This window comes from Rhinatrema bivittatum, chromosome 9 (genome assembly GCF_901001135.1).
Source record: "Rhinatrema bivittatum chromosome 9, aRhiBiv1.1, whole genome shotgun sequence".
NCBI lineage: Eukaryota > Metazoa > Chordata > Amphibia > Gymnophiona > Rhinatrematidae > Rhinatrema > Rhinatrema bivittatum.
The window spans coordinates 77,703,803-77,727,662 of NC_042623.1; the positions used below are offsets into that span (position 1 = coordinate 77,703,803).

The 23,860-nt window shown below is 43.5% G+C and overlaps 1 long non-coding RNA gene across 1 annotated transcript in view; it reads right to left on the reverse strand.

Moving 5' to 3' along the window:
• Positions 1-23,860, reverse strand: part of LOC115099462 — a 160,834-nt gene that overhangs the window by 2,171 nt on the left and 134,803 nt on the right. Inside the window, exon 2 of the long non-coding RNA XR_003858783.1 lies at positions 7,839-7,995. This is a non-coding gene — a long non-coding RNA (uncharacterized LOC115099462). The remainder of the gene's footprint in view (positions 1-7,838; positions 7,996-23,860) is intronic.

Sequence of the window (23,860 nt, forward strand, 5' to 3'; positions counted from 1 at the left end):
ATATTGTACAATAATCATTAAGCCCCCAAAAATAAAAATGAAAAAAATGACTATAAAAATAATATTAATGGTGAAAAAAAATAACAAAACACACCTTATCAATTTAATCTCTGCAAAGACCAAGCATACCAGGTGTTGCTATCTGAAAGGAGAAGTAGCCCTCATATAGAAAGGGCAGTTGTATTATCAGAATGTGAGGCACATATAAAAATTAAAATAAAAAGGTAAATATAAAAGTAACTATATATATATATAAACAGTAGGTGAAACCATTTAGCTTTTCTGGATCATTGGTAATCACTAATGATCATATACTAAACCAACATTCATCCATATGATATCGCTTGTCTTATGTGACGCTCCCAATATCTTTCCATCAACATGTGACTTTTGAACACATGACAATCATAATAGGCTTCATTGTTTTAGCTAATGCTTTAGAACTTGGCCTTATGATTAATCATAGGTCACAGTTGTAAATCTATTTTTTTAAGTCTTTTTTATGCCAATGTTAAAATGTTCATCCAGTGAATTTCATATACTAAGGGGTAGATTTTAAAACCCATGCGCGCATAAATACTCCCAGATTTACACGTGTAGGGCACTCGCACGCCGGCGCGCCATTTTGCATAGGCCACCGGCGTGTGCAAAGCCCCGGGACATGCGTAAATCCTGGGGCTTCGTAAAAGGGGCGGGAGGGGGCATGTCCGGGGGCAGGGGGTGGTCTGGGGCGGGTCCATGGGCGTGGTGATGGTTCAGGGGCGGGCCGGGAGGGCGGTCCCGAGTCCCCCGGCACTGTGGCCTGTGCCGGGGATGCAGGGGCGGCTCGCGCAAGTTATGCCTGCTTCAAGCAGGCGTAACTTGCCCAACAAAGGTAGGGGGGGATTTAGGTAGGGCTGGGGGGTGTGGGGTAGATAGGGGAAGGGATGGGAAGGTGGGGGGACGCGGAAGGAAAGTTCCCTCCGGGGCTGTTTCAATTTCGGAGCGGTCTCGGAGGGAACAGAGGCAGGCTGCGCGGCTCGGTGCGTGCAGGCTGCCGATTTTGCGCAGCCTTGCGAAAGCCGACCCCGGATTTTATAAGATACGTGCAGCTACGCGCATATCTTATTAAATCTGGTGTACCTTTGTTCGTGCCAGTGGCACGAACAAAAGTACGCGCACGTATGTTTTGAAGATCTACCTCTGTGCTTTCTTTATACGAAATGATACATCAGTATTTACATCTTCTGATGTCGATCAAATCCAAGCTTTTACTTTCATGTAGAGATGTGAATCGTATTTCTGACGATTGAAAATATCGTACGATATTTTCAAAGTTGTCAGAAATCGGGGGCTCCCCGAAACCAATAGGAAAACCCCACAAAATTGTTCGTGGAGTTCTCTTATTGTTTTGGGGGAGGGCGGGAAAAATGGCACACAAAAACAACCCCTAAACCCACCCCGACCCTTTAAAACAGCTCCCTTAGCTTCCCCCACCCTCCTGACCCCCCCCCCAAAACCTTTTGAAATTACCTGGTGGTTCAGTGGGGGTCCCAGGAGCGATCAACTGCTCTCAGGCCGTCGGCTGCCACTAATAAAAATGGCGCCGATGGCCCTTTGCCCTTACCATGTGACAGGGTATCCATGCCATTGACCGGCCCCTGTCACATGGTAAAAGTAATGGATGGCTGGCGCCATCTTTAAAAATGGCGTGAGCCATCCAGTACTCCTACCATGTGACAGGGGCCAGCCAATGACACGGATACCCTGTCACATGGTAAGGGCAAAGGGCCATCGGCGCCATTTTTATTAGTGGCAGCCGAAGGCCCGAGAGAAGGGGAAATCGCTCCCGGGACTACCCTGGGCCACCAGGTAATTTTTAAATGTTTTTTTTTTTTGGGGGGGGGTCGGGAGGGTGGGGGAAGCTAAGGGAGCTGTTTTAAAGGGTCGGGGTGGGTTTTTTGTTTATCGGCTCGGGCGCAGCCGATAAAAAAAAACCCAATCGGGTCGCACGAAAAAGAATTTGCGATGTGAATCGGAACCGATTCCGGTTCCGATTCACATCTCTACTTTCATGTCCATTGATCACAGACACTCTGGTCTCTGACACCCGACACGGGACCATGTTTCTTGTCCTTTTCAAGGGCTTTTCATATCAGTAGTTCTCATGGCAACATAGCGACAAAGGAAGAAAACGCCAGACCGCCATGTTGCTATGAGAACTATTGATATGAAAAGCCCTTGAAAAAGGACAAGGAGTCCGAAACATGGTCCCGTGTCGGGTGTCGGAGACCAGAATGTCGGTGATCAATGGACATGAAAGTAAAAGCTTGGATTTGTTCAACCATCAGAAGATGTATATACCAATGTATCGTTTCAAATAAAGAAAGCTAAGTGTATGAAATTCAGTGGATAAACATTTTAACGTTGGCATAAAAAAGACCTAAAAAAAAATAGATTTACAACTGTGACCTATGATTAAGCATAAGGCCAAATCCTAAAGCATCAGCTAAAACGATGAAGCCTATTATGATGGTCATGTGTTCAAAAGTCACATGTTGATGGAAAGATATTGGGAGCGTCACATAAGACAAGCAATATCATATGGATGAATGTTGGTTTAGTATATGATCGAATATAAAAGTAAAACATACATCAAATTAAGTAATAAAGTTTAAAAACAACAGATCTAAAAAGGAGAAAGGGAAAGAATAAAGGGCAACCTTATTGGAGCTACACTGTCCATTATCCATAACAAAAATAATATTTATGGGATGTATATGGAATGTAAAGGAGCTACACTCAGATAAAACTAACCAATAATTTTTCAGAGGAGAAATAGAAATTTATTTTTGCTGCTATTTTATTATTTTATTTATTCTTATATTCTTATTATTTGTTTATTAAATAACTATTGATCATTTATTGTTCTTACATTTATATGTATATATATTAGGGATGTGAATCGTTTTTTGATGATTTAAAAAATTGTCCGATATATTTTAAATCGTCAAAAATCGTTAGGGCCACGATACAATACCAATGCCCCCAATTTATCGTCAAAAAATCGTAAATCGGGGGAAGGGGGAGGGCAGGAAAACCGGCACACTAAAACACCCTAAAACCCACCCCCGACCCTTTAAATTAAATCCCCCACCCTCACGAACCCCCCCAAATGCCTTAAATTACCTGGGGGTCCAGCGGCGGTCCGGAACGGTCAACTGCAATTGAATCGTGTTGTCTTCAGCCGGCGCCATTCTGCACCGCCATTTTGCAAAATGGCGGCGCAAAATGGCGGCGGCCATAGACCAACACGATTCGACTGCAGGAGGTCGTTCCGGACCCCCGCTGGACTTTTGGCAAGTCTTGTGGGGGTCAGGAGGCCCCCCCAAGCTGGCCAAAAGTCCCTGGGGGTCCAGCGGGGGTCCGGGAGCGATTTCCTGCCGCGAATCGTTTTCCGTACAGAAAATGGCCCGGCAGGAGATCGACTGCAGGAGGTCGTTCAGCGGGGGTTCTGCGCCGCCATTTTGCAAAATGGCGGCGCAGAATGGCGCCGGCTGAAGACAACACGATTCAATTGCAGGAGACCGTTCCGGACCGCCGCTGGACCCCGAGGTAATTTAAGGCATTTGGGGGGGGGGGGGTTCGGGAGGGTGGGGGATTTAATTTAAAGCGTCGGGGGTGGGTTTTAGGGTGTTTTAGTGTGCCGGTTTTCCTGCCCTCGCCCTTCCCCCGATTTAGCTATGGACCGCCGCTGGACCCCCAGGTAATTTAAGGCATTTTGGGGGGGGGTTTGGGAGGGTAGGGGATTTAATTTAAAGGGTTGGGGTGGGTTTTAGGGAGTTTTAGTGTGCCGGTTTTCCTGCCCTCCCCCTTCCCCCGATTTAGCTACGGACCGCCGCTGGACCCCCAGATAATTTAAGGCATTTGGGGGGGTTCGGGAGGGTGGGGGATTTAATTTAAAGGGTCGGGGGTGGGTTTTAGGGGGTTTTAGTGTGCCGGTTCATGATTTTAACGATTTTCACGATACTCTAAACACCCAAACGGCGACAATACGATTCCCACCCCCTCCCAGCTGAAATCGATCGTTAAGACGATCGAGGACACGATTCACATCTCTAATATATATATAATACAATAAGGGGTAGATTTACAAAAAATGCGCGTTCGCGTACTTTTGTTGGCGCACCAGTCGCAAACAAAAGTACGCTGGATTTTAGTAGATACGCGCATAGCCGCGCGTATCAGCTAAAATCCAGGATCGGCGCGCGCAAGGCTGCCGATTTTGTGCAGCCGGCGCGCGCCAAGCCGCGCAGCCTGCCTCCGTTCCCTCCGAGGCCACTCCGATATCGGAGCGGCCTCGGAGGGAACTCGCTTTCGCCCTCCCCTCACCTTCCCCTCCCTTCCTCTATCTAACCCACCCCCCGGCCCTATCTAAACCCCCCCCCCCTACTTTTGTCCGGGGATTTACGCCTCCTGGAGGGAGAAGTAAATCCCCACATGCCAGTGGGCCGCTGGCGCGCCGAGACGCAACCCGGGGGCGGTTCCGGAGGGCGCGGCCATGCCCCCGGACTGCCCTGGACCGAAACCACGCCCCAGGCCCGCCCCAAAACGCTGCATCCCGCCCCCAAAACGCCGCGTCGATCGGCCCCGCCCCCGACATGCCCCCAACAAAAAACCCCGGGACTTACGCGAGTCCCGGGGCTCTGCGCGCGCCGGCAGGCCTATGGAAAATAGGCGCGCCGGCGCGCAAGGCCCTGCTCGGTAAATCCGGGCGGATTTACGCGAGTAGGGCTTTTAAAATCCGCCCCTAAGTTTACTATGTGAAAAGGTTGTTAGTGTCCATCACAGACAACAAAAATGTTCTAAAGCAGTGACATAGACTTTATTCAAGAGCTTCAAAATCATACAGTTTGAGAAGTTTTGACAGAGCATTGAGTCCTCCGACTCAGACTTTGTGTTTCATCCGAAGGCTTCAGCCACTTGCCACTTGCCACTGAAGGGCAAGTGGCTCAAAACTTTTGTTAGACATTTCTGTAACTTATAGGGTCAATCATCAAATTGTGGTAGGGCCATATGGCACGTTAAAAGGGGTCTAATGTGCATCAGATACACAATATTTAGCACGTGGCGCGTTAGTATGCAAATATGACAATGAGTATGCAAAGCTTGAAAATTATGCAAATTAAGGGTTCCTTCCGCATTTAGCAGTGAAATAATGTATCATAACACAAGTTTGAACTTTGGAAATAACAACACTTTTTTTTTTTTGTGATAGAGGGCCAAAACATTTTTTATTGTGGAACGTGGCTATTTTTTTGGATATTATCATGATTGATAAAATGAGGACTTCTGTTAGATACACCTTCCAAGGACTCCTGGGCCAAGAAAAACACCTTTTCTTATCTGGCCTGTCTTTCTAAAGCTACAGTGTTAGGGGGAAGTTTACTTGTAGAGGGATACTGGCTGTTTCGGGCTGCTCGGCAGTGACAATAACGACTAGGACAACAAGAACCACAGCAACAGGCAATGGAGTTGAAATCCTTCCTAAGTCCCAGCATTGGAGCCAGAGCCACTGAGCTTACAGTCGAGAATCCCGGCCCATGGCAGTGCTGGCCATGCAGATACAAGGAGTGTATCTTTCATTCACGAACCACATTGCTGAGCATGCCAAATGAACACCTGATTAGTAGGTATGGTGGTGGAAACTATCAACCCTTTATATGCATTATATTTGTGCTTTGGACCCCTTGGATGCGTGTTCCTCTCCCATTTGATTTTGCCTATATACTTTTCAATGTCATAGGTGCATTGTTCTAACTTTACACCACTTATTTCAGGCATTACTGTTGTAAACTTTAGTGGGGTCTTAATCGTAAAGGCACACAAACATAGCTATATCTTCAGGGCTACTCTGACTAGCAACATACTCCCATGCTCAAACTCTTAATCCTGGGGAGATTCCTTTTATGGATGAAGCTCTCACTTATGGCCCGGACCATGGTGTCTTGCTTTCAGTGTGTTTGGAATAATAATTGTATACCTTGAGGTGGGGTGCAGGGACAAATCAACAGGACCAGGCTTGGGTGTTAACATAAAGTTACTGATTTGGTAATAAATAAATTACAGTCCATTTGTTCATAATATTGAAGTTACATCTGCCTGCTGGTACATATGTTTATTTCTCTGTAGGAAACCTCTCTATTTTTCTATACCCTCCGGTATTAATATGAATTTTGTAATACTTCCCTTTCAGGGGTAATTGGATCCAGTTCGCGGGGGGTACAACCCTCCCGGTGTTGATGCAGAGTACAGTTCGACGTGTCCACGTTTCACGTCCAAAGCTGCCTCAGGAACTCCTCTGACTGGATATAATTACTTCTTTATCTGAATGTGCGTTGAGTGAAACATTCCCCCCCCCCCCGCGACGATGCAATGTATCCGATCGCGGTTTTGCATTTGAAGAGTAAATGTGGATATCCCATTCAGATAAAGAAGTAATTATATCCAGTCAGAGGAGTTCCTGAGGCAGCTTTGGACGTGAAACGTGGACACATCGAACTGTACTCTGCATCAACACCGGGAGGGTTGTACCCCCCGCGAACTGGATCCAATTACCCCTGAAAGGGAAGTATTACAAAATTCATATTAATACCGGAGGGTATATCTTAGAGAAAAACATAAAAAGAAAAAAATAGGAGTGGACTTTAAAGACCTATGATTAAAGATGATCCCTTAAGCGGCTTGAAAAAGAGCAGAAATGCCCAAAGAGACCACGGGATGTTATGAAGGTCTATAAAACAATAATGGGATTTAGTTTCAAAATTTTTGATTCTGTTGAAATATAAAGGTAATAGCCAATTGACGTCATCTTTACAATAGTATCTGATATATCAGCAGGCTGATGTGCAAGTTTATTAGCAGTTTGTTTAGATTTTTAACATGATTAATGCATTACAAATACACTTTTTTTTATTTTCAATTTGAATAATCATTTTACCATTGGGCTGCAGTATCTTAATTTGTATAACAAGCAGGGCAGGGCTATTTCATGGATGAATTATTTTTAAACAAATAGAAATGGTGGGTTAATTGCAATAAGATGGGCTTTAATTCTATCCCACTGATTGCCAACCACAGACACACAGTATTTGAAGCTATTTTTCTTTGCAGTTGAGAAACCTAAATGTACTGATTTGTATAGTTGGTCACAGGAGAGACACAAATTCTGAGTGATTACTGTACAATAGTTTCTCTCTTTATTTAAGCAATTCTGCTAAAGGCATAACTGTTGGACCAAGAAGACTCCCTTCTTTGTTCCAAATAAAGGCAAAGAAGCATCCCAGAAGAACTTTAAATGAACAGAAATTAAATATTTAAAAAAAGGTTTTCATAGTGACTTTGGATCAATTTTCAAAAACTGTTTATGGCCAAAATTTAGGAACGTAAATTTAGGGGGGTTTCTGTTGAATTAAGGTACCGACGTTTTCAACAAAAAATGTCTTAACTTTAGGCACCTCTGGATCCATATTCAAAGGGATCTGTCTGGATAACTTTTGAGCTACTTGGACAAATTCTGAGGTTTAAATTTCTGGTCCCTTTAGATAAATTTTACATAGCCAAGTCATCACTTGGATAAAATGTATCTGGATAGGTTTGGAGGCATTCCGGGAGCATTCTGGTGTAGAGTTATGTTAGCTGGATAAGCTCTGCTAGAAATGCCAATGGCTTAGTTCTAAATTGATACACATGGAGGATGACGTTCGAAGAACAGTGTATGAGCCAATATGCCATATGCACATGAATTTCATAATGACTGTGTGTAAAGGCATACAAAATATAAAATATGTTGCACGTACATTTGCACGAGCATTTTTTCCCACGATGTACAACCTATGGTTCTTCTGTGGTGGGCATATTCAGGAATGCCTCCACCAGTGTACCAGTCCAATTTCAGCACCAACAATGCGTCACAACTGGTATTCCTGATGATGATAAATGAGCATCTGCTTTACGCTGAAAGAGGAGAATGAAAAAGAAACTTAAGGACAATGAAGCAGGACTGGAAAGGCCTGCAATATAGTTTCAGTCATGTACTCACTGGGAGTAAGTAGCTTGTGGATTGTAGAGGTAGGAATTTCTTGGTTTATGTAAGGGGGTTTGCTTAGGGTGTGTAAGTAGGGTATGTAAGGGAGGCACTAAGGGTGTGGGGATGATGGTAGGGACTGGTAAAGGTGTGCAGGGGGATTGCTAGGAGGCCACTAGATGTGTGGGGATGGGGTGGGCACTGTTAAGACTGTGCAGGGGGTCACTAATGGATGCACTAGGGGTGTGGGTGTTAGGATGGGGACCGTTAAGGGTATGCAGGGGGGTCACTGGGTAGCACTAGGAGTATGGGGTTGAGGGTGAGGACTGATAAAAGTGTGCAGAAGGGGTTTCTAGGAGCAGTAGGAGTGTGGGGATGAGGATGGGGACTATTAAAGTTGTGCAGGGGGGTCACTGGTTGTAAGACACCACTTCTAGATGCATTAAAGGAGTACAAAAAGCTATGCTACTAAATCCAGACTTCCACTGAAAACATAGAAACATATCAATATGGAGATCATAGCTGCAGCAAAAGTGCGCACTAAACTTTGTATTTCTATTTCTCTGTATTGTTTGAGGAACTGAAGAAGAAAGCCTGGGAGCTGCACAGGAGACACCAGAGGAGGCTGGATTGGCTATGTATGAGGTGGGATGGTTCTAGAGGTTGGTTCCTGATATGGCCATCTGGGAGATTAGAACAAGGTTTGTCTATGTCCTGTTTACATCATTGGCCCCAGTAATGACCTGCCACTCTGCAAGACCCTGTTACTATCATAAGCTTCAACAAATTGTCATGCCAAAAAAAATTGTCCTTAGCATTTCTTGGGGTCACAGGAAGCATTGTCATGAAGCGTGACTTGTAATGTGCACTCAGGCCTAGTTTGAAACTCTTGACGGTGCAAAAATCCACTCCTAAAATGACCAACAGGGAAAGTATATGCCCCCTATCCTAGAAATACTCATATACTAGGTTCTACCTCATGGCCCTTTTTGCTTTGCTATGTAGACCATATGCCAACACTAACTACCCTGACACAGAGTCTATCTCCAAGCCCATATCACTAGCTAGGCACCATGTAGTACAATACTGCGGAACTGAAGCTTCCTTAACTGAAAGAACCAATATATGGCCTTACCACCATTCAAAGGACTTGGGTGATCCACAGCTAGAAGCATATCCCTTACATTCACTCCTCTCTCAGAAAAGGAATGCCTTATAACTGCTTGTATGATCATGTACATCATACCCTGGAACATATGAGAACACAAAATGACCCACAATTTTTATTTTCCCAGATGACACTACCTGCCATCATTATCAGAGGAGGAATCAGAGGATAATGATGATAAATCATCATTATCAGAGGAGGAAGAGGCAGAAGATGATGAGGACCTGGCTCTTTCTGATACTGCAAAATTGATGTCACTTTAAGGGCATCCTATAGCCATAGGCTTGCCTGTTGCTTTCCATGCAGGTTAGTCCACTAATTGTTATCTCCCTCATATCTACCCTTAAAGCCACATTTTTCTTGGGTTCTGCTATCTAACCTTGCATCCCCGAGAGACCAACCAGTAAGGGGCACCACAAATTAATGATATAAATGTACATTTACCACTTCCTTCTCCTAAAGACTATAGATGTGAGTGCAACCAAGCCCAAGCAGGGGTTTAGTGTATATAAGAAAAACTTATTTTATATGTCCCATTTAATAAAAGCACTGCATAGGAAGACAAGGAGCGCACATGAAGAGCCCTTTCTGATTGCTAACCATGCACTGGTACACCTCTAACATGCCCCCTTATTTTTGTGTGAACTTTTACGTATGAAGGATCGTATACATGCATATGTTACATATTTATAAAATATGGATTATGCACAGATATGCATTACACATGCATATATGTTCTTTTTTTGCACATGTAAGCTTTTGAAAACTCATGTTAGGCATTAAATGAAAATCAGTTTTCCTAAATTCTGTTTCTTTTGTATCCTGTTTTGAGTTGAAAATCTTTTTTGGAATTTATAGGCTCAAAATATCTAAAATCAAGGGGACATTATGATTATCATAGTAGGAAATAAGTTTTGAAATTGTTGTATAAATGAAGCAATGGAAAGCTAGTTATATTTATGTACTAACGATTATAAAATACAGTATAAATTAGTACACTAACAAAACAAACTAGTACATAGTTTTCAAAATAACTCTCAGATTGGAGAAATAATAATATTGAAGTTATTAACAACAGCATATATTAGAAGGAGAAGATGGATATGATAAATATTGATGGTCCAAATTATGCTGAATTTATGCAAATGTTCACATTTTAGTACATTTTTATTTGTATTTGTATGCACATTCTTATATGTGAAAGTTCACTAATAAGTAAATGAACGTTGTCATTCCATAGGCCAGATTCATTAAAGCTTTTCTCCCATTTTGTATCTATGAGAAAAACCCTTTGTCAATCAGGTCCTATGTTTGGAAAAATTATATTTAATATCAAGCAAAGTTAATATTTATATAAACCTTTCAAATAGTTAATTTTTTAAATTCTGGTAAAATTACAGATCAAAATATAATGCAATCTATGGGAGATTGAGGTGTCATATCATCATTTGACTGAATGTCCAAATGTGTTCTTAAAATCACTACACCCATCGATAATAATATAACTTTGAGATATGTGTTAAGATTTGAGTAGAAGATTAGCAAATTTTTTATACAACATAAAATACTAACATTATTATGCCTCCTGGAGGATCATATATTATAGTTCCACATATCCGAGAGATAATATATAACTTAAAGACAAATATAATAACCCAAGTGTTCTATTACATAAAGCCCATCCCAATTAGTCTGGTTTTCCAATATTAATAAAAGGCTTGCCAGGAGGACCCGATCTGCCATTTTTAATATGTCTTTTGGCCATACCCACTCATTCAACCCTCTTTCCCACCCCCTTCTTTATTAGGGGGGGGGGGGGGTTGGGGATTTTTCTTGCACATGATCATTTAGCAAGGGATCCTACTCCCCTCTCCTGCCTTTGAAGGAATTTGAACCAGGAGCAGTCCAGGTCCTGAGTTTGTTCTTGCCCATGAAGATCCTTAGCCTGGGAGGAATCCTGCTCACTCTATGTAAGGGGCTATATCCCCTCCCATCCTTGTTTTTTCTCCTTTCTTAAGGCAGGGCTCCTTAGTTTTTTCGTTAGCTTACATTGGGGGCAGCATGGTGAAGACCTGGAAGAATTCAGCATGGAAGCAGGTGATGGCTGATGACCCGGGGGAGAACACAGCTTGCAGCAGTTCCCTGACATGGTGGCTCAGGTTGTGGAGGTGCACAACATGAGGGCAGCAGTGGCATCTATTATGGGGCCTTTAATTAGGTTGGAGGGCTCTCTTTTGCAGGCGAGTGATTTCTCGTGTGAAGACATGGTGTACCAAGAAGGGTTCAGGGAGTCAGTTTCATTTTAGGCTGAGGCAGTGAAAGTGGTTGAGGTGCTTAGTCAGGATGATATGTCGAGACTCCCTCCTTCCATCCAGCCCTAGTCTGGAACTAGTGGTTTCCCTATATGCTCCCCACCTGATGGAGATCGGGTGGAGGTTTTCCTACTTTCTGTGATGGTCGAGGCGCATTGTGGGAGGTTGGCTGGCAGGACTGCTTCAAAGGGGAGGGGTGCGCCCAGGATAGCCAGAGCAAGGAATAATGGGTTATTGGCAGCTTCCTGTAGGAGGGGTAAGAGCCACTCTTAAGAACATAAGAACATACCATACTGGGTCAGACCACGGGTCAATCAAGCCCAGCATCCTGTTTCCAACAGTCACCAATCCACGCCATAAGAACCTGGCAAGTACCCAAAACCTAATTCTATTCCATGTTACTGTTGCTAGTAATAGCAGTGGCTATTTTCTAAGTCAACTTAATTAATAGCAGGAAATGGACTTCTCCTCCAAGAACGTATCCAATTCTTTTTTAAACACAGCTACACTAACTGCACTAACCACATCCTCTGGCAACAAATTCCAGAGTTTAGTTGTGCGTTGAGTGAAAAAGAACTTTCTCCAATTAGTTTTAAATGTGCCACATGCTAACTTCATGGAGTGCTCCCTAGTGCTTCTATTATCCAAAAGAATAAATAACCGATTCATGTTTAACCATTCTAGAACTCTCATGATTTTAAACACCTCTGTCATAGCCCACTCAGCCGTCTCTTCTCCAAGCTGAAAAGTCCTAACTTCTTTAGTCTTTCCTTATAGGGAAGCTGTTCCATTCCCTTTATCATTTTGGTCACCCTTCTCTGTACCTTCTCCATCGCAACTATATTTTTTTTGAAATGCGGCGACCAGAATTATACACAGTATTCAAGGTGCGGTCTCACCATGGAGCGATACAGAGGCATTATGACATTTTCCGTTGTATTCACCATTCCCTTTCTAATAATTCCCAACATTCTATTCCCATCCCTTTTAACAAAGTTCAAGTCCCTACTCCATAATTACTGCAAAGCCACAAACAAAGCTAAGAAAGACTTTTATGCAGCAAGAATACACCAATTCCAATTCAACCCACGTGCACTCTTCCAATATATTTCAAGCCTCATTTCACCCCCAGACAACATAAACCCAAACAATGATCATGAAACGAAATGTGAGAAATTAGCATCTTACTTCCACAACAAAGTTGAATCCATCATGGCATGTTTCAACATCCCCCCTCTCCCAACAACTCTCTTACACCTAATAACACTCACAACGCCAACCAGACACTCATTCCACACTCAACATTGCACAAGCAGACTTCTCATCACTCTATCTCTCCCACAAACTTCGAAACCACGCTCACAAACTTTGAGACCACATCTGCACCCTTCAGACATAATGCCCACAAAAACACTCCTCTTGATTCCCACCACTATAGTGAAATCCATTGCTAAGATCCTCAACAAATCTATTACATCTGGCATGGTACCAACCCAATTCAAGCATACCATTATAAAACCTACCATTAAAAAACCAAATCTTGATCCAGCTGATCCTGCTAACTATTGCCCGGTATCGAACCTCCCATTCCTCTCCAAAATAATAGAGAAAATTATCAACAAACAACTTACCGAATACCTCGACGAGCATCATGTACTCTTCCTGTCCCAGTATGGATTTAGAAAACATCATAGCACAGAAACGCTGCTTCTCTCCCTGTCAGAATCACTTCTAAAAGCCCTAGACTCTGGTCACTCTTACATTCTTGCCCTTCTAGATATATCTTCCGCCTTCGATATAGTCAACCACAACACTCTCATCTCCCACCTCTCAGAATTAGGCTTTGCCGGCACAGCCCTACACTGGTTCCAATCATACCTGAGCGATAGGACTTATAGTGTAAAAATTGGCTCATGTGAATCCAAGCCAAGAAGACTATCACAAGGAGTACCCCAAGGATCGTCACTCTCCTCATCACTTTTCAATATTTATCTTATACTTCTCTGTCGGCTACTGTCGAAACTAGGTTTCCAGCACTTCATATATGCAGATGATGTGCAGATCCTTATCCCCATAAATGATTCTCTTCCTAATGCTCTGAAAATTTGGAACACTGCCCTCGCAGAAATAAAAAAACTCCTCACTGACAACTTTTTGGCTATTAACACGAACAAAACAGAGCTACTCATCATATCACCACAAAACGATGCCACATTTAATTCAACACTCCTATCCCAATTCGGACCATTCACTATGCAACAAGTCCGCAGCCTTGGCATTATCATCGACAACCATTTTACTTAAAAAAAAATCATCGCCGCTACTATAAAAAATGGATTTTTCAAGCTTCATACACTAAAAAGAATCAAACCCCTCCTACACCCATATGACTTCCGTACAGTTCTGCAAGCAACTATCCTGTCAAAGATTGATTACTGCAACTCTATTCTAGGCCTACCAAAAAACACCTTACAACCATTACAAATGCTACAAAACGCTGCTGCCCGCTTACTTACCAACACACACCTCCATGATCACATTACACCTGCTCTCCAGTCCCTACACTGGCTTCCCTTGCTTCTAGGATTATCTACAAATCCCTTACGCTAATTCACAAGTCCATTCATAACCAAAATATGCAATGGTTCTCCGAACACTTTACATTCCATAAGGCAAACCGACCAACAAGAACACAGCACCAAGCCAAACTCCAGACACCTTCGCCCAAACGTACCAAACATGCAACTACAAGGGAGCGCTCTTTTACCATAGCAGGAACCACCATATGGAACAGAATAGGGATGTGAATCGTTTTAGGACGATTAAAATTATCGTCCGATAATTTTAATATCGTCTTAAACCGTTATGGAACACAATACAATAGAGATTCTAACGATTTATCGTTATAAATCGTTAGAATCGTGAGCCGGCACACTAAAACCCCCTAAAACCCACCCCCGACACTTTAAATTAAATCCCCCACCCTCCCGAACCCCCCCCAAATGACTTAAATAACCTGCGGGTCCAGCGGCGGTCCGGAACGGCAGCGGTCCGGAACGGGCTCCTGCTCCTCAATCTTGTTGTCTTCAGCCGGCGCCATTTTCCAAAATGGCGGCGAAAAATGGCGGCGGCCATAGACGAACACGATTGGACGGCAGGAGGTCCTTCCGGACCCCCGCTGGACTTTTGGCAAGTCTCGTGGGGGTCAGGAGGCCCCCCACAAGCTGGCCAAAAGTTCCTGGAGGTCCAGCGGGGGTCAGGGAGCGATTTCCCGCCGCGAATCGTTTTCGTACGGAAAATGGCGCCGGCAGGAGATCGACTGCAGGAGGTCGTTCAGCGAGGGGCGCCTCGCTGAACGACCTCCTGCAGTCGATCTCCTGCCGGCGCCATTTTCCGTACGAAAACGATTCGCGGCGGGAAATCGCTCCCTGACCCCCGCTGGACCTCCAGGAACTTTTGGCCAGCTTGTGGGGGGCCTCCTGACCCCCACGAGACTTGCCAAAAGTCCAGCGGGGGTCCAGAAGGACCTCCTGCCGTCCAATCGTGTTCGTCTATGGCCGCCGCCATTTTTCGCCGCCATTTTGGAAAATGGCGCCGGCTGAAGACAACAAGATTGAGGAGCAGGAGCCCGTTCCGGACCGCTGCCGTTCCGGACCGCCGCTGGACCCGCAGGTTATTTAAGTCATTTGGGGGGGGTTCGGGAGGGTGGGGGATTTAATTTAAAGGGTCGGGGGTGGGTTTAGGGGGTTTTAATGTGCCGGTTTTTCGATTTTTCGATTTTTTCGATTTTTTCACGATTTTTCACGATTTTTCACGATATTTTACCCCCCCAAACGGCAACAATACGATTCCCTCCCCCTCCCAGCCGAAATCGATCGTTAAGACGATCGAGGACACGATTCACATCCCTAGAACAGAATGCCCACTAACCTGTGCCAGGAGCCCTGCCATAGAAAATTCAAACAAAACCTCAAAACCTGGCTGTTTATACAAGCATACCAATGACATATTACTCTTGATCTTCCGAATCCTCCCAACTGCCCTCCCCTGAGACTCCCTTTCACCCCCCTCTTCTCCTACTATCGCCCCACTAGATTAAGTCCACCTTTGTTTTATTTATTACCTTGTATAGTTATTTCATGTATCTCAAATATGGTTCTACTTTTGTTTTACTGTTATGCACAGTTTTTGTATGTATTTCAATGATAGTTCTTTAAATATTTTATTGTAAAGCTTGTTGCTGGATTACTGTTCCTTGTAAACTGAGGTGATGTTCTAAACGTGCCGCGGTATATAAAAACCTCCAAAATAAATAAATAAATTCTGCAGCAGCACACTGAACTGACGATTTCAATGTGTTATCCACTATGACGCCTAAATCTCTTTCTTGGGTGGTAGCTCCTAATATGGAACTTAACATTGTGTAACTATAGCATGGGTTATTTTTCCCTATATGCATCATCTTGCACTTATCCACATTAAATTTCATCTGCATTTGGATGCCCAATTTTCCAGTCTCACAAGGTCTTCCTGCAATTTATCACAATCTGCTTGTGATTTAACTACTTTGAATAATTTAGTATTGTCTGCAAATTTGATTACCTCACTTGTCGTATTTCTTTCCAGATCATTTATAAATATATTGAAAAGTACAGGACCGAATACAGATCCCTGAGGCCCTCCACTGCCCACTCCCTTCCACTGAGAAAATTATCCATTTAATCCTGTTGTTTAGTCAGTTTGTAATCCATGAAAGGACATTGCCACCTATCCCATTATTTTTTACTTTTCCTAGATGCCTCTCATGAGGAACTTTGTCAAACACCTTCTGAAAATTGAAATACACTACTTCTACCAGTTCACCTTAATCTACATGTTTATTAACTCCTTCAAAAAAGTGAAGCAGATTTGTGAGGCAAGACTTGCCTTGAGTAAAGCCATGCTGACTTTGTTCCATTAACCCATGTCTTTCTATATGTTCTGTGATTTTGATATTTAGAACACTTTCCACTATTTTTCCTGGCACTGAAGTCAGGCTATCTGGTCTGTAGTTTGCTGGATCATCCGGGAGCCCTTTTTAAATATTGGGGTTACATTAGCCACCCTCCAGTCTTTAGGTACAACGGATGATTTTAATGATAGGTTACAAATTTTTACTAATAGCGCTGAAATTTCATTTTTGAGTTCCTTCAGAACCCTGGGGTATATACCATCTGGTGATTTACTACTCTTCAGTTTGTTAATCAGGCCTACCACATCTTCTTGGTTCACCATGATTTGGTTCAGTCCATCTGAAAACCTTCTCCAGTATAGGTATCTCCCCAACATCCTCTTCAATAAACACCGAAGCAAAGGAATTGTTTAATCTTTCCACGATGGCATTATCTTCTCTATGTGCCCCTTTAACTCCTCGATCATCTAAATGTCCAACTGATTCCCTCACAGGCTTTCTGCTTTGGATATATTTAAAGAAGATTTTACTGTGAGTTTTTACCTCTATGGCCAACTTCTTTTCAAATCCTCTCTTAGCCTGTCTTATCAATGTCTTACATTTAACTTGCCAACGCTTATGCATTATCCTATTTTCTTCTGTTGGATCTTTCTTCCAATTTTTGAATAAAGATCTTTTGGCTAAAATAGCTTCTTTCACCTCCCCTTTTAACCATGCTGGTAATCATTTTGCCTTCCTTCCACCTTTCTTAATGTGTGGAATACATCTGGACAGTGTTTCTAGGATGGTATTTTTAAACAAAGACCACACCTCTTGCACACTTTTTACCATTGTAGCTGCTCCTTTCAGTTTTCCTTTTGAAAGTTTAGCACGAGAGCCATGGATTTGCTTACTGTCTCCCTTCCAGTCATTAATTCAAATTTGACACAATTGCGAAGCAGCCCCACTATTGTTACCTCTCTTACAAAATCCTGTGCTCCACTGAGAATTAGATCTAAAATTGCTCCCTCTCTCGTCGGTTCCTGAACCAATTGATCCATAAAACTGTCATTTATTCCATCCAGGAACTTTATCTCTCTAGCATGTCCCGATGATACATTTACCCAGTCATTATCATTATTACTGCACTACCAATTTGGTTAGCTTCCCTAATTTCTCTTAGTATTTCACTGTCCGTCTCACCATCTTGGCCAGGTGGACAGTAGTATACTTCTATCATTATAGTCTTCCCCAGCACACAAGAGATTTCTCCATAACCTGTGCTTTTAGTCTCATGCAGGATGTTTATCCTGTTGGACTCTATGCCATCCCGGACATAAAGCACCACACCGCCTCCCAGGTGCTCTTCTCTGTCATTACGAAATAATTTTTACCCCGGTATAGCACTGTCCCATTGGTTATCATCCTTCCACCATGTCTCTAGATGCCAATTAAGTCTATGTCATCATTCACTGCTATACATTCTAATTCTCCCATCTTACTTTTTAGACTTCTGGCATTAGCATACAAACATTTCAAAGTTTATTTTTTGTTTGTATTTTCATTCTGCTTTTTAATTGATATGGATAAGTTAGAATTTTTTAGCTCAGGTGAGTTTTTAGTTACAGGCACTTGGACTACTTTTCTTATTATTGGAACCTCACTGTCAGGATACCCTAATTCTAAATCATCATTAGTATCCTTTGAAGATACCTCCCTCTGAACCATAGGGCCTATAGTGCGGTGGAAGGGACAGGGGCAACAATCCATTTGCAATTCAGATCCAGAGGGCTCTATTAGGATCAACAGTGGATCAGAGCCTAGCTGCATTCAGCTGGGAAAGTCATTTCCTATCATGTGAGTCAGTGACAGGCAGTTGGATATGGGGCTGGCAGTGTAGGAGGACCACATAGCTTTGGGGGCAGCGGGTTTGGGGGCCTGGGATTCTTGTGGCCCTACAGGAGCAGAGTGGAGAGGCTCTCGGGAACTCATTTTGTGGTGAGTTGGCTTCTTCGAGGAGTTGGTATCCTATGCAGTCGAGTGGTGGTTTTGCTGGGCCAATATGGGACTGGCCATGTTGGGGTGGGGTAGGGGAGGGCCAGTTTGAAGTGTGGGGAGTCAGTGGCCAAGGGGGGAGATAGGAGGCCATTGGGGAGATAGGGGACATTAAGTTATGGAGAAAGGTTTTGATAGGGGGCAGTGGTGTTTTCAGAAGTTCAGGGGAATAATTAGGAGTGTTGCGAGGGGCAAAGAGGGTATAGGGAGAATATGACAAATGGACCCTTTAGTGCAAGCTCTGGAGAAGGCCAGTGGAGCAAGGGACACACAGGGGCCCGGTGCTTCTTTGGTTTCAGTTGTTCAAGGTGCGAACCACTCTTTCGGTGGAGCTCTCTCTTGCTATGTATCTTAGGCCAGTGAAGATGAAAATAAGGAGGCTCTCACCGAGCAAGTAAACAATTTTTTTTTCTGGGTCCTCCTTATTCTCTATTTAGAGTCAAGTTTGTGCTGGCTTTTTTTGGAGCTATGAGCATGAGGGAGATTCTGGCTGCATCCGTGGTCAGGCAGGGGTTCTCTGGATTATTGAGGGAGAACGTACATATTTATGGGGACTAAATTATTTTACGCAATCACTGATCCAAAGTAGATAGATAATAAGCGTCGAAGCCAGGACATTACACTTTGCAAATTGTGGAATGGACTCCTATGCCCAACTGATAGTGTGAAGGTTTTCTAGAGTATCCAACTGTCAGAGGGGCAGGCAGTTTCTAGTGCATGCTAATGGTTCCCCTTTGACTCATTAGCAGTTTGCTAGTGTATTCAAGATTATTTGTTCCTTCGGAGAGGGGGGGGGGGGGGAGATGCAGACAGTTATGGGATGCTTTCTTTTAGGACAGGAGCCTTGACTAGAGCACATAAAGCCCTAAAGAGCACATGAAGAAGTGTGCTGCACTGTTCAAGGAACTAATATAAGGTTGAAGATATTTAAAAAAATGGCCCAGATTTAACGAGCTGCAACATAATTCATACACTATTTAAAAAGAAGTGTGTATTGATGCCAACATTATAAATAGTGCCTCAATGGTCTCAACCATGCTGGCTAGAAATTGGTGGGAAAATAGCTTTTCTGCAAGCAGAGAGCACACTTTTAGAACCCTTACAAAACTGACCCAACTCTTAAACCATGAAAAAAAAAAAGTTGAAGTACTGTTTAAAATCATGGGTCCATTCACCTCCCCTAACGTTTTTGGATTCTGAAAGGCAACTATCTGAGGGAATTTGGGCTTTCCAAATTGCAACTGTCATAAAACTGTCTCAGAGATATGCAAGGTAGTCAAAGAAATTTTCAACACTGCTCTCAAATAAAGAAACTGAAGTCTTTTCAGAAGCAGAGCCTTCCTAGGTGCTCCGTTTCACCCACAGACTGACTGAAAAGGCGTTATTAACCCATAAACTTACCGTGTTTTCATTTGCCTCCTGGAACCTTCAGCACTGATTTTGTTTATTACTGGGCAGGGCAGTAATATCTCTGCAAGGTCCATCCTACAGATATGCAGTCCCTATTCATCTATGGAAATGATTTTGTTACTTTTCTTTTCTGCTCATAGGAAAATCAAAAGACCTTTGGAGTCCTCTGACTTCATTCCTGAGATACCAGTTGGAAATGCAAGAGAATCTGGTTATCCCCCATTAGCTCTTGTGCTGTAGGATTGAAGGCTTTCAAATGTAAAATTTTCAAGTGATACATTCTTTGGCTATAAGACTGAATGCAAATCTTTCAGAGAGTTAATATCATTCAGTATACTAACTTGAAAACATATATAGATAAAACATGTGGAACGTTGTGGTTCTGGATAGACAAAAGCTGCTTGAATACAGATGTCAGGAAACTCTCCTGGTAAAATATTGTATAGAAATGCATCAAACATTTGAAGAGTTGTGCTTTTGTGTTATACACCACAGTCTCTTGGGATGGCAGGAGAAGAACCTTAGCTAAAATATTATTTAGATTAGAAGTGGATTTTCCATGTAAAAACACTGGAATTAGGTGACTTGAAAATTGAATTTAACCTGTCTGTCTTCCTGTAAATTAGTCATATCTCTTTGTTTCATATTTACTCTGGGGTCAAATATCAAAGGGGTAGATTTTAAAAGGTGCGCGTATGTTATAAAATCCATGGGCCGCGTGCACATGCGTGCCGGATTTTAAAATCCACATGCGCATATGCAGGTGGCACGCACGTGGGGGGGGGATTTAGTAAATTATGAGTGGCGACGCAATCGGGCTTCCCCAGTTCCCTCCCAGTTCGCTTCAATTAAAGAGTGGACTGGATGGAACTTCCCTACCCCCGACCTAAATTCCCTCCCTCTTCCCCGCTCCTCCCCACCCCCTAAATCCATCCCAGCAACTTATGGCGTTTTTGTCTTACTACTTACTGCTCACCTGGAGCAGAAGTAGTTTGCGTGAGCTGGCTGACTACAGGTGAGTGCTTCCCCAGGACAGCAGCTAATGGCCGCTGTCCCAGCCAGCCTCCATCCTGCCCCGCCCTGCCCCTCCCCACTCAGACCTTGGCCTCCGGCCCACCCCTTTTTCAGGGCCTGGCAATTGTGCACGTATCAGCATCTACGCGCATGGCCGGGCCCTTTTGAAAATGCACGCGGTGCACTGCACGCAGGGCCCAACCATGCACATAAGTGCCGATATTTGCACACGTTGCCATTTTAAAATTCGGACCAAAGGATTTAGGCTCTTAACTTTTGGTGTTAGAATCTATAAATGTGCCCTTTGGAAAATTTACTCGCACTAAGTGCCTAAATTTAGGATTTTACTTTCGCTAGGCCCATAAATTTAAGAGTCTAAAAGTGGGTGGCTATAAGGCAGGTAAACAAAGTTAGGGGCTTAGCACTGATTTTCAGAACTAGGTACCTAATTTAGGAGCTTAAATTTAGAGGCATGAATAGCAGGTTTACATTTAGGGACCTAAGTTTTAGGTACTAAATTTATGTGAATTTTCAGCTGAAAACTCTGGCACTTAAGTTCGGCTGAAAATAGATTCCTGACTTAGGGATCTTAACCTAGGTGCTTAAATTTAGGAGCTCATCATTTTTTGAATATCAGCCTGTCTATGATTTTCAATTAGCTATCAGATACACTCGCTGTCAAATCCTTATGACTGATTTGGTGCCCAATAGTTTTGTGTATTTCTTCTTTCCTGGGAATTTGGCTTCTTTCAGTGCCTTCTATTTGTGACTTGAACCGGTCTACAACTAGTTATCAGAGGATCGGCTGTAAACACATGTACTGGATGTTGGCAGTGATGATACCATTTATTTATTTGCATTTATTACATGTCTTTTGAATAAGAAATTCACCCAAGGCATGGGTCCAACTTATTAGAAAGATAACATATAGTCAGAGAGACATAGTTGTGGCAGCTTAACATTTCAATTCAGAAGGATAATAGGCTCATCACATGCAAATGCATGTTGATGAGCCTATTAGTTAGTCACCCAAGATACTGAAAATAAAATGTGCACCTAAGGGCAGGCATTAAGATGTAAGCAACATGGGAAAGTGTACAGAAAAGCAGAAAGTGCTGCTTTTCTGTACACCCTCTGACTTAATATCCTAGCGATATTAAGTCGGAGGCACCAAAAATTAAAAAAAAAAAAAATGTAAAAAACAATAACAAAATCTGCCCACCTGTCAGTGAGTTAAAAGAATGGATTCTCAATTTTGCTGGCATCCGTTTTCCTAACCCATGGCTGTCAGCGGGTTCGAAAACAGACACCGGTAAAATTGAGCGGCGGTTGTCAGACCCTCTGACAGCTGCCTCTTCCGCTAATAAGGAGGCGCTAGGAACATGCTATTGTCCCTAGCACCTCCTTATTAGCATGACACCTAATTTAAATTCAGAATCATGCACCTAGGACAGGTGCCTGAGTGCATGTCAGGAGAGCGGCGCTCAATATGGAGTGCTGGCTCTCCCGCACTTTTTACGGAATCGGCCTGAAAGTGTCTGATTTGCTAAGGCTTTACTCCCATTCTCTGTCTATGGGGGAAATGCTTAGATATGGGCCGATACAGAAAACCACGAGGGAGAGCCGGCGAGCGTCCGCTCTCCCGACGCGTGCACAGGCCACTCTCCTGGGCGCATGATTCAGGAAGCCCAGGTATGCTAATTAGGGCCTGCAGTAAAAAGAGGGGCTAGGGACACTAGTGCATCCCTAGCGCCTCCTTTTTGACAGAAGCGGCGGCTGTCGGTGGGTTTGACAGCCGATGCTCAATTTTAGCGGCATCGGTTCTCAAACCCACTGACAGCCATGGGTTCGGAAAATGGACGCCAGCTAAATTGTGCATCCGTCTTCCAACCCGCGGGCCGTGGGCAGATTTTAATTTTTTTTTACTTCTGGGGCCTCTGACTTAATATCGCTATGATATTAAGGCGGAGGGTGTACAGAAAAGCAGTTTTTTCTGCCTTTCTGTACACTTTCCCAGTGCTGGCTGAAATTAACGTCTGATTTGGGCAGGCGTTAATTTATGAAAGGAAAATGTGCGGCTTGGCTGTACATTTTACTTTCTGGATCGCGTGGGAATGACTAATAGGCCCATCAACATGCATTTGCATGTTGCGGGTACTATTAGTTTCGGGGGGGGGGAGGGGTTAGCTGTGTAAGTAAGGGGTAATAGCACGTCGAAAACGTGTGGTCAAACACGGGCTAACAGTGTGCTCTGCCGGGAGCACACTTTACCGTATCGGCCCATAAATGAGGCCCTAAGCTTGATATAAATCAACAGAACTAGACTAGAAAATAATGCAGAAATGGGACTAAATTTTAACAGCAGAACTAAGGGGGTCAATTATCAAAGTGCTATATGGCATTTTTGCATGCGTTAAGCACCTTAATGCATGAGAAAGCACCATAAGGCATGGTGCGATGCAAATCAGAGTATGGCTTTATCATGCTTTGCAAATAGCATTTTTAGTATTTTAAGCTGCTGGAGAGCCAGCCTAGCTATCAGGGCCCTCATGGAAGAGAGAGAGAGAGAGAGCATACCTAGCCATAAAGCCATAATACCCTCCTACTAGGTAGGTATTTATACCTCTATATGAGGACCACCTAGTCACTGAAGGTGAGGTGTAGGTATTAGTGTAGGGGTTAGGGGTCACTTTGACATTCAGAGTGAGACATACTGTTGCGTTCGTCGGTCTCAGATGTCTTCGACCTTTGTGCCTCACCTTTCTCTCTGCTCTCCCCGCTAGCCTCGGGAAGATGGCTACCGCCACATCTGCATGCCGCTCTATCCGGCATCCCTGGAAAGGCAATGCAAAGCCTCACGCCATGTTTCTCCTGAGGGCCTCCTAGGGTGCGTGCACGCTCACCAC